This window comes from Microtus pennsylvanicus, chromosome 17 (genome assembly GCF_037038515.1).
Source record: "Microtus pennsylvanicus isolate mMicPen1 chromosome 17, mMicPen1.hap1, whole genome shotgun sequence".
Taxonomy (NCBI): domain Eukaryota; kingdom Metazoa; phylum Chordata; class Mammalia; order Rodentia; family Cricetidae; genus Microtus; species Microtus pennsylvanicus.
This window is the reverse complement of record NC_134595.1, coordinates 44471195-44489154: the sequence shown is the minus strand read 5'-3', so window position 1 is coordinate 44489154 and position 17960 is coordinate 44471195. Positions and strand designations below refer to the sequence as shown.

Sequence of the window (17960 nt, the reverse complement as noted above, 5' to 3'; positions counted from 1 at the left end):
TTTAGTTTAATAGTGGACACATGTAACCTGTTTCATTTCACTTCATTCTTAAAATCTTATGAAGGCATTCTTTGTTTTCTATACTAGCTGGTCTGTCCAGCACTCATGTAGGGAATTGCCTGTGTTGGTGCGCCCCCCCACCCCTAGCAGTTATCCACAGAAACAGCCCAGTGGTGTTTCTCTGCCCGAGACACTTAAGGGTGGTGAAATGCCAGGTCTCAACTTTCTCTGTCCAAGGTGCTTATTACACAGTGCCATCTCTGCAGATGGACAGCCACTTGGGCTGCTCATCTCCATGGACAGTCAGGTGGGGTCTCTTCCCACCAGAGGGCACGGAAGTCATGTATGAACATGATACAGCTTACAGCGCATGTTCCTAATTCCAAACCCAAAAAGCCTGAACCAGTGAATGTCTTTCCAGCAGTCCTGGTGCAAAACTGAAACACAAATTCTATTTTCATTATACAGATAAGAAGGACCAAAGGGACAATACCCATAAACTGGACTACTAGGAATCACACCCAGCTCTTGGGCAGACTTGGCTGGGTAGGAGTCAAGGCCCTCGGCTGTTTGTGCCTCTCAGTAGCAACACTGACTGCCACTGTTGATGCGTTAGGGAGGTCCAGTGCCCAACCTGCACATCACTCATGAAAGCCAAGATTCCCAACCTGTACTGAACAGTGGGTAACAGGAGCCTCAGATGAAATAAAAATCTGTTGGTGCTGTGATGGCAGAGTAGATGGGGAAATGGTTCAATGTCTGGCTATACAGTCCCAGGGTCTTCTGACTTAAGTCATAAAATGAGAAACACTTATGACAGGCATCGTTGCATGCCTGTCATCCCAGCACTTGGGAGGCAGGCGGATCTCTGTGCATTTGAGGCCAACCTGGTCTACAGAGTGAGTTCTAGGACAGCCAGGGCTACACAGTGAAAACAAACAAACAAAAAGTCTGACTCCTATTTCTCTTCCATATGAACGCTTCTTGGAGGAAATAAATAAAGCCTGAAGCAACTCCTGAACGGTACTAAAAGAAACCAATTTTGTTTAATCCTGAAGCAACGTTTATTTACAACATATACCATGACATTTAATTCAAACTTACTGAGATCTGTGAACGTTCAGTCTCAGAGTTTCAGAAGCCAGACAGCAGAGGTCAGAGAAGCAGACTGACGTCACTGTGATGAGAACCTTAGATGTGGGAAGAACCAGGCCAGGGGGATCTCTTGGGCTTTTTATAAGGCATGCTCCCTCTCATGCCTCACACCCATGTGGCCTGATCACTTTCCACATGATCGACCCCCAATTACTACAGATGGGGTTTTCTGGAGTCAGGAGTTTTGGAGCCCACTGACATGCAAGCAGCCTTATCTGTGTAAACACAGAATTGCTGAAGCAGAGGGAGGTGGTAGCTATGAAAAGCGTTTAAATTAAACATGGAACGACTGTTTCAAATTAAGTGGTCCTCTATTTAGAGCCTTAAAATCCATAATAAACACGATCGGGGGTAGAGACTTGATGATGAGGGGGTTTCTGTTCACAAAACCAAGATGCAGGGTTAACACTGAGTGAGAGTGTGGGTGGAAGGTGAGGTCAGCTGCACACAGCCAAGAAGACGGTGGAGCAGAAAGGTTAAACTCCTCCCAAAGCTATGGAGAAACCCTGTCTCGGGGGAAAAGAAAGGAAGGAAGGAAGGAAGGAAGGAAGGAAGGAAGGAAGGAAGGAAGGAAGGAAGGAAGGAAGGGTGGGTTAAACTCTGAACTCTGTCCTGATCTCATCACTAAAGAGGGAGAAACAATGGCCTAAATATATAAAAATAAAACAGGAAAACAAGCTTCCCCCACTCCCAAATCAAAACCCAAACTTTCCTACTCTACTGATGACGAGAAGTCCAAAGAAAAAGAGCTACATGAGCTGCGCTGGCATCTGTGAGAGCAGACCAGCTGCCTCAAGCTCTGATGCCATGGTAAGCCCTGGAAGCACGAGCAGAAATATGCCCTTCCTTCCTTTATTGGCTCTCCTCCAGTGTTTCACCAAAGCAATGAGAGAGTCACACACAGGGTAACATGGACTTTGAAAGCAACGAGCCAATGATATGACAGGTCACACAGCCACAGTGCCCCCACGCTCAGTCACACAGCCACAGTACCCCAAGCTCAGTCACACAGCCACAGTACCCCCATGCTCGGTCACACAGCCACAGTACCCCACGCTCGGTCACACAGCCACAGTACCCCACGCTCAGTCACACAGTCACAGTACCCCACGCTCGGTCACACAGCCACAGTACCCCCACGCTCGGTCACACACCACAGTACCCCACGCTCGGTCACACAGCCACAGTACCCCCACGCTCGGTCACACAGCCACAGTACCCCACGCTCCGTCACACAGCCACAGTACCGCACTCTGTTTGTACCAGCTGGCCTACATCTGCTCAGTTCAGTTCAGCCCTCACCTTTGCGGTTTCTGGAATGATCTATTTCTTGAGCTAAAACATTAGGCTGCTTTGCAGCCCAGAGTCCTGAAAATACGAGTCTAACATCTATTGTTTTAAATGATTGTAAAAGAAATATACATGTCTACTCTGCTATCTAGTTATTCTAAAAATACATCAAAAATAAGGAGGACCACTGGCCAATTCTACACACACATGCAGAGCTAGTTAATCCTCAGGCGTTCTCTTCCAAAGTAAGACTGACCCGGCTAACAATGAAGGAGAGCCTATCAGTCAGTACTCATGTTGTGGACAAGCCGGGATTTAGCTCAAATAACCCATTTAAATGTTACTTCGTTAAATGAGACCACGGTCCAGTTTGTGAATAAGCTGTTAGTTGTAACTCTCACGGGTCCCTGGCTTGGGTCTCACCCAAAGGACCATCTTTGTACAGGTGTACAGGACCACTCAGTCTCTGCGTTCCTCCTGCAAAATCTCAACAGAGCCTAAGGCAGGTTACATTCACCTGATAAGTGGGTGTCTTTCTCCTGATGAGAATCTCAGCCATCTGGGTTTAGTGTTGTCCTTGGCCACAAGCTTGTATCTTGTATCATCTAGTCCACATGCTTTTCAGCAAGGTGCCAAGAATATACAAACTTACCAATGTAGAGTATGCTAAGTCAAACTCAACTCAGAAAACTTACAGCTGTTTCCTTGCTTGAGTCAAGCTTTGACGGGGATAAAACAAGTAGGTAAAAGGAGAAAGGGGATTTTAAAGGTAGTACAGCCAGTTAACTTATACTATCAACCCTGAGAACATGGGTTTCCAGGAAAGAATGTAGAAGGAGCAAACAGTCTCTTGGCTTCTGCTTTTGAAATAAGCAAATGTGTTCAACTCACCCAATACTTAGAGAAGCATCTGAATAGAAATCCACTTGGATGCCCACAGACAGCTGCCCCAGCTGAGGCCACCCACCACTGCCTCACTTTTCTAGATCCCATCTTCTCACCACTGGATGGTATGTTACACGCTGCAGCACCTTCGGAAGCAAGGCCCGAGGCTTTCTGAACAGAGAGCGCCACACTTTGTGCCACACTCACACATGACTTACATTTAGTGCATGGAAAACAGGCTGCCGTTGAATATGGTTGCCACCTTGTTCTCGTGACAGTATCTTTCTCCAGGCTCCTTAGTCCTTGGAGTAATTTGACATAGCATCGTGATTTTTAAAACTGCTATGTCCTCATCTAACGGGGCTGACAGTACAGTTAGCCTGGGAAAGAGTGGGGTGGCTATGCCTGGGAACAGCTGCTAGATGGTCATATCCAGCCTGTGGTTCTTACATTCCCATCTTTAACAGAACTCACCAAAGGTTCCCATCACCCAATCATTCTTAAGTACTCTTGGCTTACTTTGCCAAATTACAATATGGAAAAAACTCTCCACCTATCAAGTGTGCTCCTATGTCCCTCCATCAAAAGCTGTCTTAGGTTCCTCCACACAGACTTTAAAACACAGAGACTTTTCATTATTTACTGGACCATATATCCCAAATGTGCCCAGGTTTCATGTCTTGATTATAGTTCTTCAAGGACACAGGCGTTTGTGTTTGGTCAAATGCTTTTAGTGGGGGATATAAGTATAATGCCCAGTTTGGGACTACACGCTAGGCCAGCAATTTCAACTGAGAAGTAATGAAAGAATGAAAACAAGACCCTGGGACCAGATGCTCTGACCACGAGCGCAGGACAATGAACAAACTGCATTTACATTCATCGTGCACGTTTTCCTTCCAGACAGCACACAAGGTCAAACTGCCAACCGTCAGCTACAATAAGCTTCTAAACTCCTGGTCAATTACCTGCTTAATAACAAAAGACAGGGCTATGACATCATTACACTTATAATTAATTTACACAGATCAGCTTCCTGTTAATCAAATACATCTTTAAAAGCATTTAATTATTTTTTTCACCTAGAAAGCAACATTCAGCTTTGTTTGATGAAAAGCAATCTTGCTGAATTCCACATGAAAGGTTGTCAGGCTTCTGGGAGACATGAAGGACAAAAGGCTTCCCGGGGCGTACTGCTACCCTATGGAGCGGCTGGCACCGGCAGGAAACAGGAGCAAGATGATGGATAAGCAACACCTTTAACGGTTTCAAAACATAAAAGTTGTTAGGGAGTGGGGGCATCAACAGGGTGGCTTGGGAAAGAGGAACATACAGATCCTTTCTGACAAAATTATATCCAAGGTGAACACTACTAATGCCCATAGTATAGGGCAGTGTGGGTAAGGACTAGCTACACAATACACTGACCAACTGACCTTCAGAAACGTGTCAGTTTTTCCCCAGGATAACACAGACTCATTTGATTTTACAAGGAAAAACTGAGATTTTTGAACACACACACCATAAAACCATAAACTGCAAAGTGAGAGTGGTCTGTGTGCACAAATGAATTAAAATAGACTGAAGAAAAAAAAGTTGGAAATACTTCTGAGTGTTTTTATTAAGATGGTGAGTAACACTTTCTAGAAATGCTATCCCCCATATTTACAATGTATTATGTGACTGGATTACACACATACCTTTTAACAGTACAGTATATGAAAGAATCCGAAAAGAAGAATTATCATTATTTTCTGTTATTGGGCATGGGCCACAGTGCATTAGAGGACAACTTTGTGGAACTGGTCTTCACTCCTCCTGCCTACACATGGGCCCCTCGGATTGAACTCAGGTCATCAAGCTTACATGGCAAACCGTTATCCACTGGGCCATCTCAATGGCCCCATAAATTACTCTTAATTAAAATAAACTATATACTCAACTCTCAAGCCACTTTTTGTCAAGATTATCTGACACTGTGAGAATTTAATGACCCTTCATTGATGGCGAGTAAAAGAAAAAAAAAATCTCAAGATGTCAGCTGACAAAATTTTTCTTTTCCCCTTTTAAAAGTGCTTTTGGCTCAACACTAGTGATCAGACTATATTTACACATAAAAAGTGACTGAAAAATTGAAGCTACTAGATTTTGCATATAATCCTCAATTGTGCTCCACAGCTCTAGGTGACTTCAGGCCAACTCCACTCCTGCCCCGTCAACATTCATGATTCCCAGTATCAATCATAAGCCAGTTCCTCCTCGCTCAGACCAGAAGTTTTCGTGTAATGAGAGCTCATTAAAGTTTCCCAATTGACAGCCCTGCAGCCGAAGGTTTGAAACCAGGGTGCACGTGGGGACCACAGCGCAAGTATGCCATGATCACACCCTTCAAGAGGATTTAGGGACTTCCAATCTCATCTTTGCTCTACATCGGATTTCTTTGTCTATCCTGAGTCAGTGAGAAGGCGCTGCCTGCCCCTGCCGCCCCTCATTTTATCCGTGCATGAATGGTTTCTGAATAATTTATGGAACTGAATCCGCTCTGCGCAAAAACTAGTCAAGTGGGAAAAGCAGTTACACTTCAAAGACTGGGTGCGTTCCCACAAAGTACACGGGACATCTGCAAATGACTTGGTGATTGGGACGGGTTGGGGATTTCTGCCTAGCTAGCATGAATACTTCATTCTTCCTCTAACAAGAATCCATAGCCCACCCCATTTGTGATCTTGAGAGAAAAGAGGGACACTCTCAATCAAGGGTAAGAGTAAGCTACCTGGAGTAACAACAGCTTCGTCCTGGAACTGGTAGACTAGCTGATGGTGTTGGAACTAGGGCAGCAGTCCCTGGAAGAATGTGGCCACAAGTACACAAACCCAGAGAGCTCTCCTTATCACTGGTCTTTACTGAGGTACAGCCATCAGGATTTTCTGTTCAATCTGAGCTCATCCACATAGTTTCCAGTCAGTCTCGACTTTAATTAAATTGCTTGAATCACATCAGATAGAGTCGCTTCTTCTGTGTGCAATCCAGGACGTCTATCACAAAACGACATATTTACAAAAGTGTTCACAAGCAGGTGTGAGTTTATTTCAAGCACTGCCATCTCCTTTAGACTAACAAAGGCTCTAGCCCATAAGGGACCCAGAACATGGAGGTCACACGGGCTTATCTCAACAGTCCACTGTGGGCCTGCTGTTCCTAAGGGAGCACAGGTTCAAGGAGGCAAGAGCAACTTCTCCAGGAAGTCCTTGTCAATGCGCATTCTTGGTTGAGCACTAGATGACGAAAATCAGAGGGTCTCGGTTGTGTCATCTAGTTCTACCAAACTGGTGTTTTTAAAAGAATGAATTAGAAGTAATTGCACTGCATTTCTGTGCCTCTGCTCTTCATGGAAATTAAGTCCAGAGTACACAAATGAAGTGCCACTGGATAAAAAGGTCTTTAAAACTTCAGGCAAACATCTGCACTCATCCACTACAAAAGGAAAAAAAAAAAAACAGGCTGGAGAGGAGCCTCAGAGGTTAAGAGCACTGGTTGCTCTTCCAGAGGTCCTGAGTTTAATTCCCAGCAAACAAGTGCGGGCTCATAACCACCTATAATGAGATCTGGTGCCCTCTTCTGGTATGTAGATATATAAGCAGTCAAAACACTGTATACATAATACATAAATCTTAAAAGGAAAAGAAAAAAAAGAAAAACTAAGCAAGCATTGAATCTCTTCCGTCTCACGGCCTCCAGGAAGGGTTCTAAGCACTTCCCAGAAACTCATCCATTCAATTCTCACTTCACCCAGTGCATAAAGAGACACATTTCAATAATCATGAGCCTGGAGCAGGCAGGGTATGTGTCTAAAACCACATGAAGAACATGATTGAATCAGTCTATACTCCTATTAACAAGCTAGTCCTCTGAGGAAGCCACAGCCTAGAAAGGCAATGTCACCAACAGCAGCATTAGCATAGGATGAACTACTTCAAAACTGCACATACGTGTGCATGCATACAGAGCAAATAGCAAAGCAAGCTCTGCGGTTTTCTATGGCAATGACACGAGCAGAAACATTGTCCTTAAGCCACGAGGAAGAAGATGAAATGATTCCCCAAATTCCACAGAACAGTAGTAAAACCATTCCATGGAAATTAAAGGACTTTTCAGGGTGGAAATTTAGAAGCCCCTTATGAATACAAAATTAGCACACCTTGACAGGAAGAAGAGGATACTGGTTACATGGGAAGAGACGAGGTGCCAGTGTATCATCTTTCTATAGTGGCTCAAATTTTGAAGCACAACTCATTCATCACAATGCACAAAATCACAAAGTTGCTGAAAGAAAGGTATCATGGTTTCAGTGTTGCCCAAAACACTTTGTTCAAGAAAAAAGAAAATCCAGAATTACACATGGCTGCAACACACACTCATTACATGTTACTTATAAATCCAAAGTCACTGTAATACATACATAAATTTCATTCATTGCTATCCTAATACTGTGACTCTGGAATAAAAATATACGTCATTTAGCACCCTGAGGAAACAGCTCATGGTGTAACATCCCTGAAGTTAAAGTCAGAAGGGGTCAAATATGGTATGTGACCTTGGATTGGACACACCACGACCTCAGTTCTGCCGAACTTGCCGGCTCTTTAGCTGCTGGATAAAGAAAATCCCTCTGACTTCCTAAAGCCACGGTGAAGACAGATGAAATAGTACACCACTGTAGTGCGGTTTCCATTTTCCCTTCCTGTCCATAAAGTAATGAGACTTTCTCCCCATGGAACTGGACTTTATTGCTTTGTAATTATGATGTACATGTAACAATGTCCACGAAACTAGACGGTAAATAACACTGACATGCAAGCCTGAATGCACATGCTGTCAGCTGGCTATCATCTGGATCCCAAAGGGCTCCTGCAAGCTATCTACTGCATCCCAGAAATATGACACATTTTCTTTTCCGAATACAGCCAGAATTAGCCACCAGCTTTGAAATATCACCGCCATGATGCTGCAAGGAGCAGCTGGTTGATTGAAAGTGACTTCCCTCCCCCACTCTCCAGCCAGCTGTCACCAGGAAACCCCTCTCAAGGTGTGAAAATGACAGTGGTACTACCGCTACTAGGAACAAGCTCACAAATGGTTAGATTTTTATGGGGAGTCATTATTAAGTCAAAATTAAGTAAAACAGAAACAAAACAAACAAAAACTACTTTACCATAGGAATGAAAAGCAGATACTGTCATACAGCAAAAACACTACGGCTTGTAAACACAAACAACACCATCTACTTTCTTTTGACTCACTGTTTCTCTTCCCCAGTCACGTATGATACTAAATAACAGTTAAAATATGAAGCAGTTTTTAATACACATACAGCTGTTACAGTGTAAGAGGGATTTTTAAAAAGCTGTGGCGTTTGTTGTTTGTTTTTCTGCATGGAATCCTATTTCTGTAAAAATACAGACTGAAGACTCTATCTGTTCAGGTTTTTGTTGTTGTTGTTTTTGTTACTTTGTTTTTAAATAATCACCCATGTCTCTGTATGAAAACCCAGACATATGCTTGCCCCAGTGACAAAACTAGCGACATGTCTAAGGATTCTAACATCACAGTTTTAGGTAGAGAGCCCTTGTGGAGCTATGTCACTGACAGTGACTCATACACAGATTCCCAGAATCCCATTCTCTGGACACATTCTGCATCAGGAGTTTGTGTCTTTCAACCCCACAGAAATCATGAGTCTTTTGACATTTAAATTTTCTATGTAAATTTCTGCTTAAGAGGCTCCAAGTTAAAACAAAATTAAACAAACAAAAAATCTGAAAAATCACTGTTTAGACGGAATAAAAGCTCCATCAAAGGGATTCTTTTAAAAACAATTTCAAACTTTTAATGACTTTTTAGAATAATTTTAATGTAGTACACGTATAAGTGTATAGATTATTTATTCTTATATTTGCTCCTTTACCCGCATATTACAAAGTAAACAAAAGTATGGCCCATTATGAAATTTTCTAGGTATATTTCATGTTCATACATTTATAGCTATGTACAAACATGAGGAAAATATAAGGACTTCGACTTTTTTTAAAAAGTAGAACACACCAGTGTTCTAGGTAAAGTATATATATTGAAAAATATCGATTATTTCAGGGCCAATAACATTTTTATGCATTTATCTGCAGAGGTATCATTGTCTATAACACAAAAAAGCATCATATGACAAATCTGTACCCAAAGAAATCAAGTATAAAATAATCAAAGACATTTTGATGTTAATTAACTCTAATCTTCTGGAAATTATGAAAACAATGTCTAGAAATCACTGCTGATGAAATAACGGTTTTCTACCAAGCTGAGCTGTAACTTTCTGCAGGTGTTGGCTTTCTCTCACAATGTTATGAAGCCTTGACTCTCGCTTCAGCAGCTTCGCCACTTGAAAAGAGAAGTGGCCGGGTAATAAAATGACCTTGTGTCATTAGGAAATAAACAGGGCAGTCAGCATGAAATTGACAAACATTTCTTCTTCCCCTTCCAACAAGAGACATTGTCTAACATGATGCAGTAACAAATAAGAGTTAACACACTGTCTCATTTAACATAGGCACCTCAGATGCTGTTATGACTTCCACTTTACAGGGGGAGATTAAAACTGGACAGAGGCTAATTTGTCTGTAGGCCATAATCAATGCACAGGGGGGACAGGACTCAAGCAGGGTTGGTCTGACCCAGAACCACAGCTACCCGTCCTTCTCATACAGAGAGTAAGAAAACATTTGGAGCCTTTGAAAAACAATTGTTTCGTGACGGGACTGAATCATTTTGGTGGTAAAGTTAAGTGCTACTGACAGAAACTGGTATCACAAGCAGCATATGTACATGACAATTTACTCCCTATGGTATTGCAGAGTCTCAGGTACTGAGTGCCAGTGCTCTCTAGTCAAAGTTGGATGTTATACAGGCCACAGTTAGTTGCTAATCCTTTTCAATACTGTGAGAAAGTCTAGGCTCTAGGGCAGCCGCTTCAAATCCTGAACGATTCTTTCTTCCCCTAGGTGGACTCTTGGAGAAAGGAATAATTCTTAGAAAATGCTACATGTAGCAACTTGAAGACTAGCAGCAGGTTGAGAGCCTGCCTAACTTAATTGTGAGCCTTCAAATAAAAACAGACACGAGGCCTTCTTTGCTATGATGGAGCTGTATGACATATGAGGACAAAAGATAAGGCTAGAAACATCATCAGCTTTGGCTTTGGAGTGCTAGCCAATCCTCTACCTTTCTTTTCAACTCTGTTCTGGCCTTTACCAAATTCTAGGTCAACCCTTGGTATAACTAAGCGGAAGAAACAAGAAAACCAAAGAAGTTTAAATTACTTTGTCACAATTACTATCAGCCCATTTTGTGAATAATACTAGTATTAGTGCCTACTGCTGTAACTTTCTGGTGTTTTGATTTTTTGGATAGTGCCTCATTACGTATCCCAGGCTGGCCTCCAACTTCTGATTTCTCCTACCTCAGCCTCCAGAGCACTAGAATCACAGGTGTAAGCCACCAAATCCAGCTAAAAAGTTATCCTGTGTCTAAATTCTCAGAATGTGACAGGATAAAAGAAACATCCTTTATGCGGCAGCCACAATATCCATGGACTCCCAACTCCTATGGATCCCACAATCTGCCCTTCCTCCACAATCTCCGCGCTTTCTTCATGCAGGTCTAGTAACTTAGTAACGCCTGACTTTTGAGTAACGTGTCAGCACTACCTACTTGTTTGCTCATGGAATGCTTAGCACTATGACGTCACAGTTAAGTGACTTCACTTTATTCAAACATCATCTGTGACTTCGCAAGTAAGGACTTTTATAGCTATGCTGTTCGTGAAATTCAGCACCCAGAAGCACTGGAATTCCGGACCTGATGGCTTGCTCAAAGGGCCGTGACACTAAAATCTGTATTGCCAACAATTTCCCAGAAGACGCTGACAATGTGGCACTCGGGGACCAAAGCAGGACGACTGTGTGAGGATCACCTGCTCTCCTGGAATGGGTCAGAACACTAAAAGAGCAGAAGCAGAACCAGTAACAAAAGCAGGAAGAGGTAAAGGAGGCTAGGACTTTGGAACTCTCTACTTTGGAAAAGTAGAGAGGTATATGATAACTAGACACCCTCCACAACAACAACAAAAGTGTGTGCCACGAACCTACTGAAAGGGACTTTAAGACAGCCTGACAGATAAATCTTAATTGTGTAACAATCAGATATTAATAGTTTAAAAAAAATACTTGATGCCTTGTTTGCAACAACAGAAAAGCATACAATACGAGCTTTTTGTGTGGGCAGAACAGAGATGAGTTCTTCAGGTGTAAGTCTGTCCCCAATAACGTGGAACAGCCTTTCAGAGGTTAGTATGGGTTTTCGTACCGAGACCGAAGCAGCGGTCCCCACAAACACCTGCTACAATAAGCTCTGTGGCTGATGCAATTTCGTCTCAAACTTGCCGATATCAGAGGAACCTATCAAAAGCCCATCGGGGAAGCCCTGACTTCCAAGCGTTCGGGCAAGTTATCAGGGTGAGACCGGCCCGTGTCTCCTCCCCGACCACCACCAGGCCCCAGTTCCCCCTCCACCCCAACTCTCACCCACCCTGAGCCTGAGGGGGATAAGAAGACCCAGACCAGCCCGGCCGGTTCTGATCTCCCGCCCGGTTCCAAAGCAGCGCTTCCGCCCGGCGGACCCTAGCCCCAAGGCAGCGTTTCCGCCCGGCCCGCGCCAGGGATCTCAGCCCCGGCCCCTCCATCTGAGGTCCGGGAAAGCCGCGACACCTGCCGCACAAAAGCGACGCCCCAAACTCAGCCGAACAGACGCGGAAACTCACTCTCTCTAAGACCCGCCTGCGTCCTCACGTATTCCCGCGTATGCGCGTCATCACGCCCGGACTCCGAATCCCGAGGCTCCACTTCCCGCACGGACGCCGATTCCGGAAGCTCCACTTCCGGCGGCCTGGCTGTAAAAAGGCACACCGGCCGCGCATGCTCAGTGCTGTTTACGGCCTTTCTCGGGTTCCCCTAGCTAATTATATAGGGGCCGTCCGACTCAGCACAGAGTAACAACGATGTCAGCGTCCTTTTACCGCCACGAATAACCAAAGACCACTTACCACACCCAGAGCGCATTAGTCCTGCCGATGGCCAGCTCCCTCAAGGTGGAGAAAGTTCATTCCTGGCCCAGTGCAGCCTGCTCCACACGGGCCGGAGAGAGCCGCTTGTCTCAGAAAGTAGGCCAGCGAAACAAGGCCATGGTGTACGTTTCAGTCCCTAGGCGCAGTTCCGAGGCTGCGCTGCTTTGCCTGTTTGCTGCTTGAAGGGCTTGAGGTAGAAGGTATTTGAGTCTTAGGTCATTTGATGCAATTTCCCTTCTGCTTCTAGTGTGGAACCTGTTTCGTGGGCAGTGGAGAAGCCAGCTTCAGCTAAAGACTATGCTGCATTAATTTCGTACAAGTAGACGTCTTTGACATCAATTTTTCTAGGAATTGGAGGAAAGTTTCACTTTTCCAGGGCGCGAATTGGGTGCAGGTAGCCCCTCTGTTTATTTTCCAAAGGTTATAGCAGCTGTGTTTAGTTGGTGGGTTAAAACTTCATGTGCCACAAAAGTTTTTCTTCTATTATTGTATAATAGAATAACTCTTCCTAGAAATGCTTATCTTAGGGTTGGAATGTAAGTGAAAATGTGGCTCATTTATAGAAGATATATTTGAGACTTCGAAATGACAAAATTCTTAGCAAATTCAAGGATGAATTCTTGAACCTTATGATTTAACTCTTTTTTTTTATTTTATTTATTTATTTATTAAAGATTTCTGTCTCTTCCCCGCCGCCGCCTCCCATTTCCCTCCCCCTCCCCCAATTAAGTCTCCCCCCAGCCCGAAAAGCAATCAGGGTTCCCTGTCCTGTGGGAAGTCCAAGGAACCCCCACCTCCATCCAGGTCTAGTAAGTTGAGCATCCAACCTGCCTAGGCTCCCACAAAGCCAGTGCGTGCAGTAGGATCAGAAACCCATTGCCATTGTTCTTGAGTTCTCAGTAGTCCTCATTGTCCGCTATGTTCAGAGAGTCCGGTTTTATCCCAGGCTTTTCCAGACCCAGGCCAGCTGGCCTTGGTGAGTTCCCAATAGAACATCCCCATTGTTTCAGTGTGTGGGTGCACCCCTCGCGGTCCTGAGTTCCATGCTCGTGCTCTCTCTCCTTCTGCTCCTGATTTGGACCTTGAGATTTCAGTCCTGTGCTCCAATTTGGGTCTCTGTCTTTGTCTCCTTTCATCGCTTGCTGAAGGTTAATATTCAGGAGGATGCCTATATGTTTTTCTTTGGGTTCTCCTTATTTAGCTTCTCTAGGATCACTAATTATAAGCTCAATGTCCTTGGTTTATGGCTAGAAACCAAATATGAGTGAGTTCATGATTTAACTCTTTTAAGGTGAAAGAGTATGTTGGTCCAAGACTGACCATGAGAAACTGCATTCCTGAAAACAGAAGCCCACGTAAACAGGGAGAAGTAATTTACACTAAATATATATCTCCTTAGAAAAAAATAGGTGCAATTTCTCAAATAGAGGGACTCCCTGTTTTTTCCTTCTGATCAATCATAATGCATCCATTCTATTAATATACTCCTTGTTATGCCCATGTCATGAGCTCCCTTCCCCAGAGACCACCAGGAGTCCCGAGTCCATATACAAAAGCAAAGTCTTTCTGGCAAAACTGGAACTTGGACTCTCTGTCTGTTCTGACACAGCGGTTGGATCAGGGAGCCCTGAGCTTAGTTGAGGCAGGATTTTTGAAAAGTAATGGATGGGTGGATAGGGAAATTCCAAAATCAGATGAGGGTTGAACTGATTGGGCAGGAGTAAGGTAACAGTTTTATCAAACAGGGATTGGTAATGGTGTCACTACAAGAAAATTGGCAACCTATATACAAGTTCAGGAAGCTATTTTTTTCTTTTTTAACAGACCAATCCCAGTTCCCCCTTCTTCCTCTCCTCCTGCTACCCCTCTCCACCCACCCCCATCCACTCCTCAGAGAGGTTAAGGCCTCCCCTGAGAAGTCAATAGAACTGTCCCATCCCCTCCTTGAGGCAGGACCAAGGTCTTCCTCCTCCCTGTGCCTAGGCTGAGCACGGTATCTGTCCATAGAGAATGAGCTCTACAAAGTCAGTTCATGCATTAGCGTTAGATCCTGGTCCCCCTACCAGTGACTTCATCTACCCACAGAATCGGCTGACCCGAATTTGTGGAAGATCACTGACTCCTGACTGACAACCGGGGAACCTGTTGTCACCAAACTGGGCCCCTGAATACAGGTGACAATGGAGTGGCTTGGGCGGGTAAGGTATTCTTAAAGTTCTGGAGCATCTAGTACTTTTTTCTTTGTCTCAATTCTGATTGGTCCCCACAGGGCACTGTCTGAGCATTTCCTGATTACCCTAACGGTGAGGCGTAGTCCCACTGATGTTAGTTTGGAGCCTGCCATGACTGCCCTGATGTTAAGTTGTGCCTCTTCGCTCCTGTCTTCTACTCTCTGACACCCTCCACACTTTTTTATACTTTCATTGTTTTTGTCACTATTTAAGTCATTAAATGCAGAGGTGACTTTAGAAGAGCCAGAAATCAAGTTTCAAATCAGTAATCTCAAAAAAAAAAAAACCAAAACATACATTTGTAGATAGGGCTTAGGAGTGTGCTTAGGGAGTAGGGTATGAGGATACACACCAATAACCCCAACAGTTTGAAGGTAGAGATGAGAAGAACGGGAACTTGAGGCCAGCCTCAGTTACATAACTTCAAGACCAGCTTAGGCTATATGAGTACCTGTCTCAAAAAAAAAAAAAGTAAATGAAAACATTTCTATCCTATTTTAAATATAAGCAAAATGTTTCATTGGCATTTGAGAAGACAGAGAGGACAGAGATTTTTGTTTTGTTTTGTTTTTCTGAAAATGACTTTACCATGTATGACGGCAAATGCCTGTAATCTCAGCACTTGAAAAGTAGAGACAAGACTATCAGGAGTTCAGGACACCCACCGGTGCATCGTCACGTTGAGTCTATCCTGGACCACATGAGACCCTGTCTCAAAACTGCTCTTCCAGCCTGTGTGACATGATTTGCTGAGCAGGCTAGACTTTAAAAGTTCTAGGTAAGATGAGCCTTTTGTATCATGCCAGAATCCCTTCTAACTTGACAGATGTCACCTGGGTCTTAATTTCCTAGCCTAAATTTAATAGTCAGTAGATTCTTACATGTAAACAAGACTTAAAAAAATGCTGAAGTATCACTGGGTGGTGGTGGCACACACCTTTAATCTCAGCACTCGGCACAGAGTCAGGTGGATCTCTGTGAGTTTAAGGTCAGGCTGGTTTATAGAATGAGTTCCAGGACAGCCAGGGCTAAAGAAAGCAAAACACCAAAAATACTAAAGAATCAATGCCAGAATAAGCCCTCTAACATAAAAAGCACACAATTGTTATATTAGCTTGTAAAATTGATTTTAGTTTTTTTAAATTTTTACTGCAATACAACAATGAAGTAAACAGTAATTAGACACCTACCAATTTTCCCCAAACAAATAAAGAATGTAAAAATAAATCTGCCTATATATGTACAGCTTCTCAAATCACATTAGAGGGTCTCACATTCAATAATCAGGAAATTTTAAAACCGCAGTAATTATTCTCATTTTAAGAAAATGTCCCCCTCTACCCTCCCAAGTACTGAACATGAAGAATGGGCTTCCTTTTGCATCAATTTTATATTTATGTGAAGCAGCAACAATGACCACCAATAATTTAGCGTTTCTGTTTACAGATGCTCCAATTTTTTTTCCATTTTCAAAAAGCCATTATCCAGTGTTGCCATAAAACAGACTGTAGATTCTAGGTAGCAAAGATTCAGAAACCTTTAATGTTAAGTCAAAGAAAAGAGAAAGCAGAGTATCACACTAGATTTCTGGATCTAATAATACACTAGAATGAAACCCAGGAAATGTTACCTACTGTTTGGAAGAATGAAGACCTGCAAAGGCGGATGTTTGGTTGTCTAGTATTTTACACTGTGTGGCTTTGTAGCATTGTAGCATCTGCTAACTGAAGCAGACATGCATCGTGTGTATCCCTGCCCTGTGTCCTAGCTCCCTCCTTCCCACCCCACCAACCTACTACCATATACCAAATATTGTGGGTATGAGCCCAAGTCACCCCAGACAATCCAGTGAACAAAGTCAATGTAATGCACTGGTGTGAGTGAGATACAAAAGAGTCTCTCCAATCTTCATCAAAGTTCTGCTGTAGAAGAAAGTTGACAGCCAAATTCTCATTCTTCTCACAAGCAAAGTAAGCTTGAATCACAAGTCCTTCAGGAAATGTAGTATCTTTAACTGTAGCACCTGAGGGTTCTCTCCACCTATCTGCTGTAGCAAAGCTGGAAGCAGGGAAGGATTCTGCTGGATAATTGGTCTCATCTGTTGAAACTGAGGTTGAGTCCTTTAAAATCCAAGGGAGTGACCACCAGCACTAGTAGCAGTCATTGTTGTATGGTCGCTGCAGCTGTTGCCACTGCTGGAGACTGAGGAGTTCAGTACTCACTGCCTGGGGAGGAGGATCAACCACAGCCCGACTTTCTCTGTCTCCCGGGATTCCCATTAGAAGATATTCCACAGCTCCATCGGGGTTGTTGAAACTGGCTCTCAGGGCCACAATTACCTGCTCTCGTTCATAACCCATTGACATGATCTCAGTTATCATAGTCTCTTAAGATTGACCTGTCACAAGGGCACATTTGGCATCTTGGAAAAGATTTGACCAGGACGAATCTCCTGGTGTACTGTCAGCTGGTGCTGGGCTAGTAACCACTGGGGACTGTGCTGGCTTTTCTGCAGCTTTCTGAGGCTGAGTGGCACTAGAGGTGTGGGTACAGAAGATGCTGTAGTTGAGGCTGGAGTATTAGATGCTAGTGTGGAAGTGGGAGCTGAAGCAGGGGTGGGGGCTGGAGCCTGAGCCACAACTGCTGCCGCGGAGAAGCTAACTGCAGCCATGGTGGGAGCATTCCATGGCTGAGCTGGCACTGGCACTGGGGCTTTCACCGCTTTTTGGGTTTTGTCACCATAACCACCACAAGTTTTTCTTATCAGTTTTGTATTCTTTGAGAGCAGTGTCATCACTGAGGATTTTGCCTGCATAGATTAGCTTCTGACCTGCGACTGGAAAGGCGTCTTTCCCCTTTACAGATTTCAGATCTTCTCTTTCAGTGCGACTGTCTCCTCCCGGTCGATGTAGATCTGATCTTGAAGGTCTGCTTCTGAGAGGTCTTAAGAATGACCTGTTTGGCCTGCATTGGGGCCTGGATGCCCCAGGGTGACCGCGATCCTCATGCTTTTAGGAGCTCGAAAGTATTTTTAATTGTCAGATAAGATAACAATATGCACACTCCATTTAATATTAGCATGTATTTATGGTCTAACATGTAGTTTGATTTGTAGCTAAGCCTTGATGGACAAGCAACAATTCTTGGTATTAGCCACTTTATTTAAACTAGTGTTCCTAAAATGTGGTGCTTACATCAGAATGGGAGCTGTGGTCTACCTCTTTTGT

General features: G+C 43.8%; 1 protein-coding gene and 1 pseudogene across 1 annotated transcript in view; both read right to left on the bottom strand.

Annotated features, from left to right (window-relative positions):
* Nucleotides 1–12309, bottom strand: part of Rhbdd1 (rhomboid domain containing 1) — a 120652-nt gene extending 108343 nt beyond the window's left edge. The window contains exon 1 of the mRNA XM_075951643.1: nt 12200–12309. The gene's annotated coding sequence lies outside the window, so the exon portion shown is untranslated. The remainder of the gene's footprint in view (nt 1–12199) is intronic.
* On the bottom strand, nt 11960–17703 carry LOC142836835 (UV excision repair protein RAD23 homolog B pseudogene; annotated as a pseudogene).
* Between the last annotated feature and the right edge of the window lie 257 nt (nt 17704–17960).